The 14,505-nt window shown below is 27.0% G+C and overlaps 1 long non-coding RNA gene across 1 annotated transcript in view; it reads right to left on the bottom strand.

Moving 5' to 3' along the window:
• Positions 1 to 14,505, bottom strand: part of LOC143231593 (uncharacterized) — a 161,667-nt gene that overhangs the window by 8,330 nt on the left and 138,832 nt on the right. The window contains exon 2 of the long non-coding RNA XR_013017008.1: positions 12,592 to 12,757. This is a non-coding gene — a long non-coding RNA (uncharacterized LOC143231593). The remainder of the gene's footprint in view (positions 1 to 12,591; positions 12,758 to 14,505) is intronic.

The raw sequence follows: 14,505 nt of genomic DNA, 5'->3' as shown, positions 1-14,505 counted from the left end.
AAGCACAGAATAATTATGAATACATTGTAATACTATAACAAGCACAGAATAATTATGAACACATTGTAATACTACAAGCACAGAATAATTATGAACACATTGTAATACTACAACAAGCACAGAATAATTATGAACACATTGTAATACTATAACAAGCACAGAATAATTATGAACACATTGTAATACTATAACAAGCACAGAATAATTATGAACACATTGTAATACTATAACAAGCACAGAATAATTATGAACACATTGTAATACTATAACAAGCACAGGATAATTATGAATACATTGTAATACTATAACAAGCACAGGATAATTATGAACACATTGTAATACTATAACAAGCACACAGAATAATTATGAACACATTGTAATACTATAACAAGCACAGAATAATTATGAATTCATTGTAATACTATAACAAGCACAGAATAATTATGAACACATTGTAATACCATAACAAGCACAGAATAATTATGAATACATTGTAATACTATAACAAGCACAGAATAATTATGAATACATTGTAATACTATAACAAGCACAGAATAATTATGAATACATTGTAATACCATAACAAGCACAGAATAATTATGAATTCATTGTAATACTATAACAAGCACAGAATAATTATGAATACATTGTAATACTATAACAAGCACAGAATAATTATGAATACATTGTAATACTATAACAAGCACAGAATAATTATGAACACATTGTAATACTATAACAAGCACAGAATAATTATGAACACATTGTAATACTATAACAAGCACAGAATAATTATGAACACATTGTAATACTATAACAAGCACAGAATAATTATGAACACATTGTAATACTATAACAAGCACAGAATAATTATGAACACATTGTAATACTATAACAAGCACAGAATAATTATGAACACATTGTAATACTATAACAAGCACAGAATAATTATGAACACATTGTAATACTATAACAAGCACAGAATAATTATGAATACATTGTAATACTATAACAAGCACAGAATAATTATGAACACATTGTAATACTATAACAAGCACAGAATAATTATGAACACATTGTAATACTATAACAAGCACAGAATAATTATGAATACATTGTAATACTATAACAAGCACAGAATAATTATGAACACATTGTAATACTATAACAAGCACAGAATAATTATGAATACATTGTAATACTATAACAAGCACAGAATAATTATGAATACATTGTAATACTATAACAAGCACAGAATAATTATGAATACATTGTAATACTATAACAAGCACAGAATAATTATGAATACATTGTAATACTATAACAAGCACAGAATAATTATGAACACATTGTAATACTACAAGCACAGAATAATTATGAACACATTGTAATACTACAACAAGCACAGAATAATTATGAACACATTGTAATACTATAACAAGCACAGAATAATTATGAACACATTGTAATACTATAACAAGCACAGAATAATTATGAATACATTGTAATACTATAACAAGCACAGAATAATTATGAACACATTGTAATACTATAACAAGCACAGGATAATTATGAATACATTGTAATACTATAACAAGCACAGAATAATTATGAACACATTGTAATACTATAACAAGCACAGAATAATTATGAACACATTGTAATACTATAACAAGCACAGAATAATTATGAACACATTGTAATACTATAACAAGCACAGAATAATTATGAATACATTGTAATACTATAACAAGCACAGAATAATTATGAATACATTGTAATACTATAACAAGCACAGAATAATTATGAGTACACTGTAATACCATAACAAGCACAGAATAATTATGAATTCATTGTAATACTATAACAAGCACAGAATAATTATGAATACATTGTAATACTATAACAAGCACAGAATAATTATGAATACATTGTAATACTATAACAAGCACAGAATAATTATGAACACATTGTAATACTATAACAAGCACAGAATAATTATGAACACATTGTAATACTATAACAAGCACAGAATAATTATGAACACATTGTAATACTATAACAAGCACAGAATAATTATGAACACATTGTAATACTATAACAAGCACAGAATAATTATGAACACATTGTAATACTATAACAAGCACAGAATAATTATGAACACATTGTAATACTATAACAAGCACAGAATAATTATGAACACATTGTAATACTATAACAAGCACAGAATAATTATGAACACATTGTAATACTATAACAAGCACAGAATAATTATGAATACATTGTAATACTATAACAAGCACAGAATAATTATGAATACATTGTAATACTATAACAAGCACAGAATAATTATGAATACATTGTAATACTATAACAAGCACAGAATAATTATGAATACATTGTAATACTATAACAAGCACAGAATAATTATGAATACATTGTAATACTATAACAAGCACAGAATAATTATGAATACATTGTAATACTATAACAAGCACAGAATAATTATGAACACATTGTAATACTATAACAACCACAGAATAACTATGAACACATTGTAATACTATAACAAGCACAGAATAATTATGAATACATTGTAATACTATAACAAGCACAGAATAATTATGAATACATTGTAATACTATAACAAGCACAGGATAATTATGAATACATTGTAATACTATAACAAGCACAGAATAATTATGAATACATTGTAATACTATAACAAGCACAGAATAATTATGAACACATTGTAATACTACAAGCACAGAATAATTATGAACACATTGTAATACTACAACAAGCACAGAATAATTATGAACACATTGTAATACTATAACAAGCACAGAATAATTATGAACACATTGTAATACTATAACAAGCACAGAATAATTATGAACACATTGTAATACTATAACAAGCACAGAATAATTATGAACACATTGTAATACTATAACAAGCACAGGATAATTATGAATACATTGTAATACTATAACAAGCACAGGATAATTATGAACACATTGTAATACTATTACAAACACAGAATAATTATGAACACATTGTAATACTATAGCAAGCACAGAATAATTATGAATTCATTGTAATACTATAACAAGCACAGAATAATTATGAGTACACTGTAATACCATAACAAGCACAGAATAATTATGAATACATTGTAATACTATAACAAGCACAGAATAATTATGAATACATTGTAATACTATAACAAGCACAGAATAATTATGAATACATTGTAATACTATAACAAGCACAGAATAATTATGAACACATTGTAATACTATAACAAGCACAGAATAATTATGAATACATTGTAATACTATAACAAGCACAGAATAATTATGAATACATTGTAATACTATAACAAGCACAGAATAATTATGAACACATTGTAATACTATAACAAGCACAGAATAATTATGAACACATTGTAATACTATAACAAGCACAGAATAATTATGAACACATTGTAATACTACAACAAGCACAGAATAATTATGAACACATTGTAATACTATAACAAGCACAGAATAATTATGAACACATTGTAATACTATAACAAGCACAGAATAATTATCAACACATTGTAATACTATAACAAGCACAGAATAATTATGAACATATTGTAATACTATAACAAGCACAGAATAATTATGAATACATTGTAATACTATAACAAGCACAGAATAATTATGAACACATTGTAATACTACAACAAGCACAGAATAATTATGAACACATTGTAATACTATAACAAGCACAGAATAATTATGAATACATTGTAATACTATAACAAGCACAGAATAATTATGAACACATTGTAATACTATAACAAGCACAGAATAATTATGAATACATTGTAATACTATAACAAGCACAGAATAATTATGAATTCATTGTAATACTATAACAAGCACAGAATAATTATGAATACATTGTAATACTATAACAAGCACAGGATAATTATGAATACATTGTAATACTATAACAAGCACAGAATAATTATGAACACATTGTAATACTACAAGCACAGAATAATTATGAACACATTGTAATACTACAACAAGCACAGAATAATTATCAACACATTGTAATACTATAACAAGCACAGAATAATTATCAACACATTGTAATACTATAACAAGCACAGGATAATTATGAATACATTGTAATACTATAACAAGCACAGAATAATTATGAACACATTGTAATACTATAACAAGCACAGGATAATTATGAATACATTGTAATACTATAACAAGCACAGGATAATTATGAACACATTGTAATACTATTACAAACACAGAATAATTATGAACACATTGTAATACTATAACAAGCACAGAATAATTATGAGTACACTGTAATACCATAACAAGCACAGAATAATTATGAATACATTGTAATACTATAACAAGCACAGGATAATTATGAATACATTGTAATACTATAACAAGCACAGAATAATTATGAGTACACTGCAATACCATAACAAGCACAGAATAATTATGAATTCATTGTAATACTATAACAAGCACAGAATAATTATGAATTCATTGTAATACTATAACAAGCACAGAATAATTATGAATACATTGTAATACTATAACAAGCACAGAATAATTATGAACACATTGTAATACTATAACAAGCACAGAATAATTATGAACACATTGTAATACTATAACAAGCACAGAATAATTATGAACACATTGTAATACTATAACAAGCACAGAATAATTATGAACACATTGTAATACTATAACAAGCACAGAATAATTATGAACACATTGTAATACTATAACAAGCACAGAATAATTATGAACACATTGTAATACTATAACAAGCACAGAATAATTATGAACACATTGTAATACTATAACAAGCACAGAATAATTATGAACACATTGTAATACTATAACAAGCACAGAATAATTATGAATACATTGTAATACTATAACAACCACAGAATAATTATGAATACATTGTAATACTATAACAAGCACAGAATAATTATGAATACATTGTAATACTATAACAAGCACAGAATAATTATGAATACATTGTAATACTATAACAAACACAGAATAATTATGAATACATTGTAATACTATAACAAGCACAGAATAATTATGAATACATTGTAATACTATAACAAGCACAGAATAATTATGAACACATTGTAATACTATAACAAGCACAGAATAATTATGAACACATTGTAATACTATAACAAGCACAGAATAATTATGAATACATTGTAATACTATAACAAGCACAGAATAATTATGAATACATTGTAATACTATAACAAGCACAGAATAATTATGAATACATTGTAATACTATAACAAGCACAGGATAATTATGAATACATTGTAATACTATAACAAGCACAGAATAATTATGAGTACACTGCAATACCATAACAAGCACAGAATAATTATGAATTCATTGTAATACTATAACAAGCACAGAATAATTATGAATACATTGTAATACTATAACAAGCACAGAATAATTATGAATACATTGTAATACTATAACAAGCACAGAATAATTATGAACACATTGTAATACTATAACAAGCACAGAATAATTATGAACACATTGTAATACTATAACAAGCACAGAATAATTATGAACACATTGTAATACTATAACAAGCACAGAATAATTATGAACACATTGTAATACTATAACAAGCACAGAATAATTATGAACACATTGTAATACTATAACAAGCACAGAATAATTATGAACACATTGTAATACTATAACAAGCACAGAATAATTATGAATACATTGTAATACTATAACAAGCACAGAATAATTATGAACACATTGTAATACTATAACAAGCACAGAATAATTATGAACACATTGTAATACTATAACAAGCACAGAATAATTATGAACACATTGTAATACTATAACAAGCACAGAATAATTATGAACACATTGTAATACTATAACAAGCACAGAATAATTATGAATTCATTGTAATACTATAACAAGCACAGAATAATTATGAATACATTGTAATACTATAACAAGCACAGGATAATTATGAATACATTGTAATACTATAACAAGCACAGAATAATTATGAACACATTGTAATACTACAAGCACAGAATAATTATGAACACATTGTAATACTACAACAAGCACAGAATAATTATCAACACATTGTAATACTATAACAAGCACAGAATAATTATGAACACATTGTAATACTATAACAAGCACAGGAATAATTATGAATACATTGTAATACTATAACAAGCACAGAATAATTATGAACACATTGTAATACTATAACAAGCACAGAATAATTATGAATACATTGTAATACTATAACAAGCACAGAATAATTATGAACACATTGTAATACTATAACAAGCACAGAATAATTATGAACACATTGTAATACTATAACAAGCACAGAATAATTATGAACACATTGTAATACTATAACAAGCACAGAATAATTATGAATACATTGTAATACTATAACAAGCACAGAATAATTATGAACACATTGTAATACTATAACAAGCACAGAATAATTATGAACACATTGTAATACTATAACAAGCACAGAATAATTATGAATTCATTGTAATACTATAACAAGCACAGAATAATTATGAACACATTGTAATACTATAACAAGCACAGAATAATTATGAACACATTGTAATACTATAACAAGCACAGAATAATTATGAACACATTGTAATACTATAACAAGCACAGAATAATTATGAACACATTGTAATACTATAACAAGCACAGAATAATTATGAACACATTGTAATACTATAACAAGCACAGAATAATTATGAACACATTGTAATACTATAACAAGCACAGAATAATTATGAACACATTGTAATACTATAACAAGCACAGAATAATTATGAACACATTGTAATACTATAACAAGCACAGAATAATTATGAATACATTGTAATACTATAACAAGCACAGAATAATTATGAATACATTGTAATACTATAACAAGCACAGAATAATTATGAATACATTGTAATACTATAACAAGCACAGAATAATTATGAATACATTGTAATACTATAACAAGCACAGAATAATTATGAATACATTGTAATACTATAACAAGCACAGAATAATTATGAATACATTGTAATACTATAACAAGCACAGAATAATTATGAACACATTGTAATACTATAACAAGCACAGAATAATTATGAACACATTGTAATACTATAACAAGCACAGAATAATTATGAATACATTGTAATACTATAACAAGCACAGAATAATTATGAACACATTGTAATACTATAACAAGCACAGAATAATTATGAACACATTGTAATACTATAACAAGCACAGAATAATTATGAACACATTGTAATACTATAACAAGCACAGAATAATTATGAACACATTGTAATACTATAACAAGCACAGAATAATTATGAACACATTGTAATACTATAACAAGCACAGAATAATTATGAACACATTGTAATACTATAACAAGCACAGAATAATTATGAACACATTGTAATACTATAACAAGCACAGAATAATTATGAATACATTGTAATACTATAACAAGCACAGAATAATTATGAACACATTGTAATACTATAACAAGCACAGAATAATTATGAACACATTGTAATACTATAACAAGCACAGAATAATTATGAATACATTGTAATACTATAACAAGCACAGACTAATTATGAACACATTGCAATACTATAACAAGCACAGAATAATTATGAATTCATTGTAATACTATAACAAGCACAGAATAATTATGAATACATTGTAATACTATAACAAGCACAGAATAATTATGAATACATTGTAATACTATAACAAGCACAGAATAATTATGAACACATTGTAATACTATAACAAGCACAGAATAATTATGAACACATTGTAATACTATAACAAGCACAGAATAATTATGAACACATTGTAATACTATAACAAGCACAGAATAATTATGAACACATTGTAATACTATAACAAGCACAGAATAATTATGAACACATTGTAATACTATAACAAGCACAGAATAATTATGAACACATTGTAATACTATAACAAGCACAGAATAATTATGAACACATTGTAATACTATAACAAGCACAGAATAATTATGAATACATTGTAATACTATAACAAGCACAGAATAATTATGAATACATTGTAATACTATAACAAGCACAGAATAATTATGAATACATTGTAATACTATAACAAACACAGAATAATTATGAATACATTGTAATACTATAACAAGCACAGAATAATTATGAATACATTGTAATACTATAACAAGCACAGAATAATTATGAACACATTGTAATACTATAACAAGCACAGAATAATTATGAACACATTGTAATACTATAACAAGCACAGAATAATTATGAACACATTGTAATACTATAACAAGCACAGAATAATTATGAATACATTGTAATACTATAACAAGCACAGAATAATTATGAACACATTGTAATACTATAACAAGCACAGAATAATTATGAACACATTGTAATACTATAACAAGCACAGAATAATTATGAACACATTGTAATACTATAACAAGCACAGAATAATTATGAACACATTGTAATACTATAACAAGCACAGAATAATTATGAACACATTGTAATACTATAACAAGCACAGAATAATTATGAACACATTGTAATACTATAACAAGCACAGAATAATTATGAACACATTGTAATACTATAACAAGCACAGAATAATTATGAACACATTGTAATACTATAACAAGCACAGAATAATTATGAATACATTGTAATACTATAACAAGCACAGAATAATTATGAATACATTGTAATACTATAACAAGCACAGAATAATTATGAACACATTGTAATACTATAACAAGCACAGAATAATTATGAACACATTGTAATACTATAACAAGCACAGAATAATTATGAACACATTGTAATACTATAACAAGCACAGAATAATTATGAACACATTGTAATACTATAACAAGCACAGAATAATTATGAACACATTGTAATACTATAACAAGCACAGAATAATTATGAACACATTGTAATACTATAACAAGCACAGAATAATTATGAACACATTGTAATACTATAACAAGCACAGAATAATTATGAATACATTGTAATACTATAACAAGCACAGAATAATTATGAACACATTGTAATACTATAACAAGCACAGAATAATTATGAATACATTGTAATACTATAACAAGCACAGAATAATTATGAATACATTGTAATACTATAACAAGCACAGAATAATTATGAATACATTGTAATACTATAACAAGCACAGAATAATTATGAACACATTGTAATACTATAACAAGCACAGAATAATTATGAACACATTGTAATACTATAACAAGCACAGAATAATTATGAACACATTGTAATACTATAACAAGCACAGAATAATTATGAACACATTGTAATACTATAACAAGCACAGAATAATTATGAACACATTGTAATACTATAACAAGCACAGAATAATTATGAATACATTGTAATACTATAACAAGCACAGAATAATTATGAATACATTGTAATACTATAACAAGCACAGAATAATTATGAACACATTGTAATACTATAACAAGCACAGAATAATTATGAACACATTGTAATACTATAACAAGCACAGAATAATTATGAACACATTGTAATACTATAACAAGCACAGAATAATTATGAACACATTGTAATACTATAACAAGCACAGAATAATTATGAATACATTGTAATACTATAACAAGCACAGAATAATTATGAACACATTGTAATACTATAACAAGCACAGAATAATTATGAACACATTGTAATACTATAACAAGCACAGAATAATTATGAATACATTGTAATACTATAACAAGCACAGAATAATTATGAATACATTGTAATACTATAACAAGCACAGAATAATTATGAACACATTGTAATACTATAACAAGCACAGAATAATTATGAACACATTGTAATACTATAACAAGCACAGAATAATTATGAACACATTGTAATACTATAACAAGCACAGAATAATTATGAACACATTGTAATACTATAACAAGCACAGAATAATTATGAACACATTGTAATACTATAACAAGCACAGAATAATTATGAACACATTGTAATACTATAACAAGCACAGAATAATTATGAACACATTGTAATACTATAACAAGCACAGAATAATTATGAACACATTGTAATACTATAACAAGCACAGAATAATTATGAACACATTGTAATACTATAACAAGCACAGAATAATTATGAACACATTGTAATACTATAACAAGCACAGAATAATTATGAACACATTGTAATACTATAACAAGCACAGAATAATTATGAATACATTGTAATACTATAACAAGCACAGAATAATTATGAACACATTGTAATACTATAACAAGCACAGAATAATTATGAACACATTGTAATACTATAACAAGCACAGAATAATTATGAACACATTGTAATACTATAACAAGCACAGAATAATTATGAACACATTGTAATACTATAACAAGCACAGAATAATTATGAACACATTGTAATACTATAACAAGCACAGAATAATTATGAACACATTGTAATACTATAACAAGCACAGAATAATTATGAATACATTGTAATACTATAACAAGCACAGAATAATTATGAATACATTGTAATACTATAACAAGCACAGAATAATTATGAACACATTGTAATACTATAACAAGCACAGAATAATTATGAACACATTGTAATACTATAACAAGCACAGAATAATTATGAACACATTGTAATACTATAACAAGCACAGAATAATTATGAATACATTGTAATACTATAACAAGCACAGAATAATTATGAACACATTGTAATACTATAACAAGCACAGAATAATTATGAACACATTGTAATACTATAACAAGCACAGAATAATTATGAACACATTGTAATACTATAACAAGCACAGAATAATTATGAACACATTGTAATACTATAACAAGCACAGAATAATTATGAACACATTGTAATACTATAACAAGCACAGAATAATTATGAACACATTGTAATACTATAACAAGCACAGAATAATTATGAACACATTGTAATACTATAACAAGCACAGAATAATTATGAACACATTGTAATACTATAACAAGCACAGAATAATTATGAACACATTGTAATACTATAACAAGCACAGAATAATTATGAACACATTGTAATACTATAACAAGCACAGAATAATTATGAACACATTGTAATACTATAACAAGCACAGAATAATTATGAACACATTGTAATACTATAACAAGCACAGAATAATTATGAATACATTGTAATACTATAACAAGCACAGAATAATTATGAATACATTGTAATACTATAACAAGCACAGAATAATTGTTAGGTCAGTTCCTGGGATTGAGCCTGTCATGAGAAAGTTAAACTATGAAGAATCAATCAAAGTTTTTATGTCAGTCACACACATTCTTTAACGTTTTAGGTTTGAAACATTATTTTTTTGGACCATTTGGTCCTGGACAAGTTATTAGTGTTCTCACTCACTAACTTATACCTTATTGTACTTTTCAGTCTTGTGTCCTTTCTGAGATATTTCATAAAGTGATATGACAGTAATTTTGAAAGTGTTTTTCTACATTTCCTTCTAGTGTAGAACAGGAGGGTGTTTGTTTGATCTCTCTTTACAGTTAGCTATAATTGTGGTAGGGAACCAGTTCGTTAACACCGTGGTGGAAATGGGTGTTCTGTAAGTTTTTTAGTTAAAATAGATATTTATTGTAATAATTTTATGTAAGAACATTTTCTATGACAGTTGGCTCATTTTGAGACATAAGAACTGTGCTGTAGTTTTTTTTTTAAAAGTGATTTTGATGTTTTCAAGATTCACAGTTTATTAATGTTCAGTCAAACATGGTGTAAGTCATGTTTCGTCTGATAAGATATAATTTGGCATTAGCACTCCCAAGTAAATACAGTACTAACTCTACTGTTAGTAAACTTAATACAGTTTTACTACTGTTACCTTGTACATTAAAACACGCAATTACTTACTTTAACTGATAGTAAAAGACTTAGGTCATCGTAAGACTTTTCAAAAAGTTTCATGTTGAATTCACCAAACCTCTGTCATGTCTCTAATATTGATTGTTAGGTGACGAATTAGTGAAAAAAATTACCATAAATTATCATAAAAATAAATGAAAAGCGATACGTCCAACATTTGTTTTGTTTGTTACACTTTCTATTTCCTCCTATAACATTTTTTTCAGTAATACTGTGAGATTCCTAATCTCAAAATCAATTTTAAAGTTTTAAAGATCCATTTTTATACAGACTAGTTAAATCCAGTTTCTGGAGTCCTCCGCAATAAGTTTTCGTGTATTTGAACTGTATCTAGTAACCTCAAACTTAACACTGCATCTTACCTCCTATCTTATCTTATCTTATCATAAATGTGATAGTACCTTTGGATATGTTCACTAGTATAAATCCAACTTTTTACAATGCTCGGGCATGTCCATGTGGTTAAAGCACTCGACTCGTAATCCGAGGGTCTTGGGCTCAAATCCCCGTCACACCAAACGTTCGCCCTTCCAGCCATTATAATGAGGCAGTCAATCCCATTATTCGCTGGTAAAAGAGTAGCCCAAGGTAGTGATTACTATCTGTCTACTCTAACACTATTAAATTAAGGACACATAACCATCGTGTAGCTTTGCGCGAAATTCAAAATAAACAAAAACTTCACACCTGCTTGTAGTGTTTTCAAGTAGTTATAGTAATAACTAGAAATCCTAAATTAGCCAAGAATTTAAGGGATGAAAGGTATCAAAATGTATATTAACACAATTATGGACTTCTATTCAATATAATTTGTTCAAAATTACAAAATAATATCGCAAAAGTCTATTGGACGCAAGTAATAAAGTTAATGTATGAAGAAATTAATGTGAAAGTAGCAAACTAAAGTTGCCATATTTAGGTGAACTTTAAGTAGGTATACATGAGTTTTAAAACAATAAAACCTATTGATTAGGAGAAGCTATGTTGCTACTAACTATTTGTTCAATAAGATATCAAAAACATATTTTTAATCTTAAGTATCAGATCTTTGTATTTTAACTCAGTTTTATACAAAAATGTGCTGAAAAATTCATCTGCTTCCTTACAAACACAGACCTAAATTTCAGAATAATGTAAATGTATCAATAATGTAAGTTGTTTAACACTAAAAATGTCACTTTGAGGTTGTTTTCAAGCTGAACATCTATTATGATGGTTGTTAAATGATTTAATATAAAGTTCTAACAACAATTGGAACCCAGCTTCAAATCTCAAAGCTTATTTTAACATAACAAGTGTGAACGTGTAAATGTTAATGCAAGTACTAATTATCTGGTGTTCAGATACAATAAACTAGTTAATATTTTCTCAAAATGTATTCCACAAAGATACTCATATCTACACACACTATGTTGTTTGTAAGTCTGTCTATGAGATTTGCATGCAACTTCCTCCTTCCAATCCTTATGGAAACAAGATGGCCAAAGAAGGTTTATTCTAAGACAACTGGTAGGAAGCCAAGTCTTGAATACAAGACCTTTTAGTCCATATATGGAACAGGCACAGCTGTGACAGCACCAAAGCATGTGGACTTGGCTGAGGTGTCAGTGAGCTCATTCCCACAAGTACTGTCATGGCCAGTTATCCAAACAAAACTGTATGTTAGTGGAAGATGAAGAAGATGGGCCAGTTGTTGCTGTTTAATATTGACAAGAACAGGATGGAATTTAATGTGATTCCAGAGCTAGAATCACTGCAAATAGTACAATCATTGTACTATTTGTACTATTGTACTATGTCATCCAGGGCAAGGTAAATGGCATGCAACTTGGCAGCAAATAACAAAGCAAACACCGAGTCACAACAAACTCTGGCACAGTCCACAGAGTTGCCTAATTTTTGAACCATTTGTGTAAATAGAAATAGAAGAATGGTTCAAAACATGGTCAGCAAATAGAAGACAGTACCTTCTAATCAGGAGTATCTACCATCCTCAGATGGCTCAAAGAAAGGTCACAGGTGTGGATGGTAATAAGCCATGGTGGGATAATGCTGATCAGTGGAGATAGCAATATCATCCAATGACATGCCCAATTCAACCAACTGTCCCTGCATACAAAAGCCTAAAGGAAAAATGACAGACCATCTATTCAGAAAGAGCAAATGGTGGAGGTTAAGAACAGGTTCGTAGGATTTGGTGTACAAGCTTTGGACTGAATAAGTGAGAAAACCCCCATGCAGAGCCAAAGCCCCAGATGGTGAATGGGGTACAGCATCTTCAAAGGTGAGGTCCTGGCAGAATCATAAACTCATTG

This window comes from Tachypleus tridentatus, chromosome 1 (assembly GCF_004210375.1).
Source record: "Tachypleus tridentatus isolate NWPU-2018 chromosome 1, ASM421037v1, whole genome shotgun sequence".
NCBI classification, from domain to species: Eukaryota; Metazoa; Arthropoda; class Merostomata; order Xiphosura; family Limulidae; genus Tachypleus; species Tachypleus tridentatus.
This window is presented reverse-complemented; position numbering and strand designations above follow the sequence as displayed.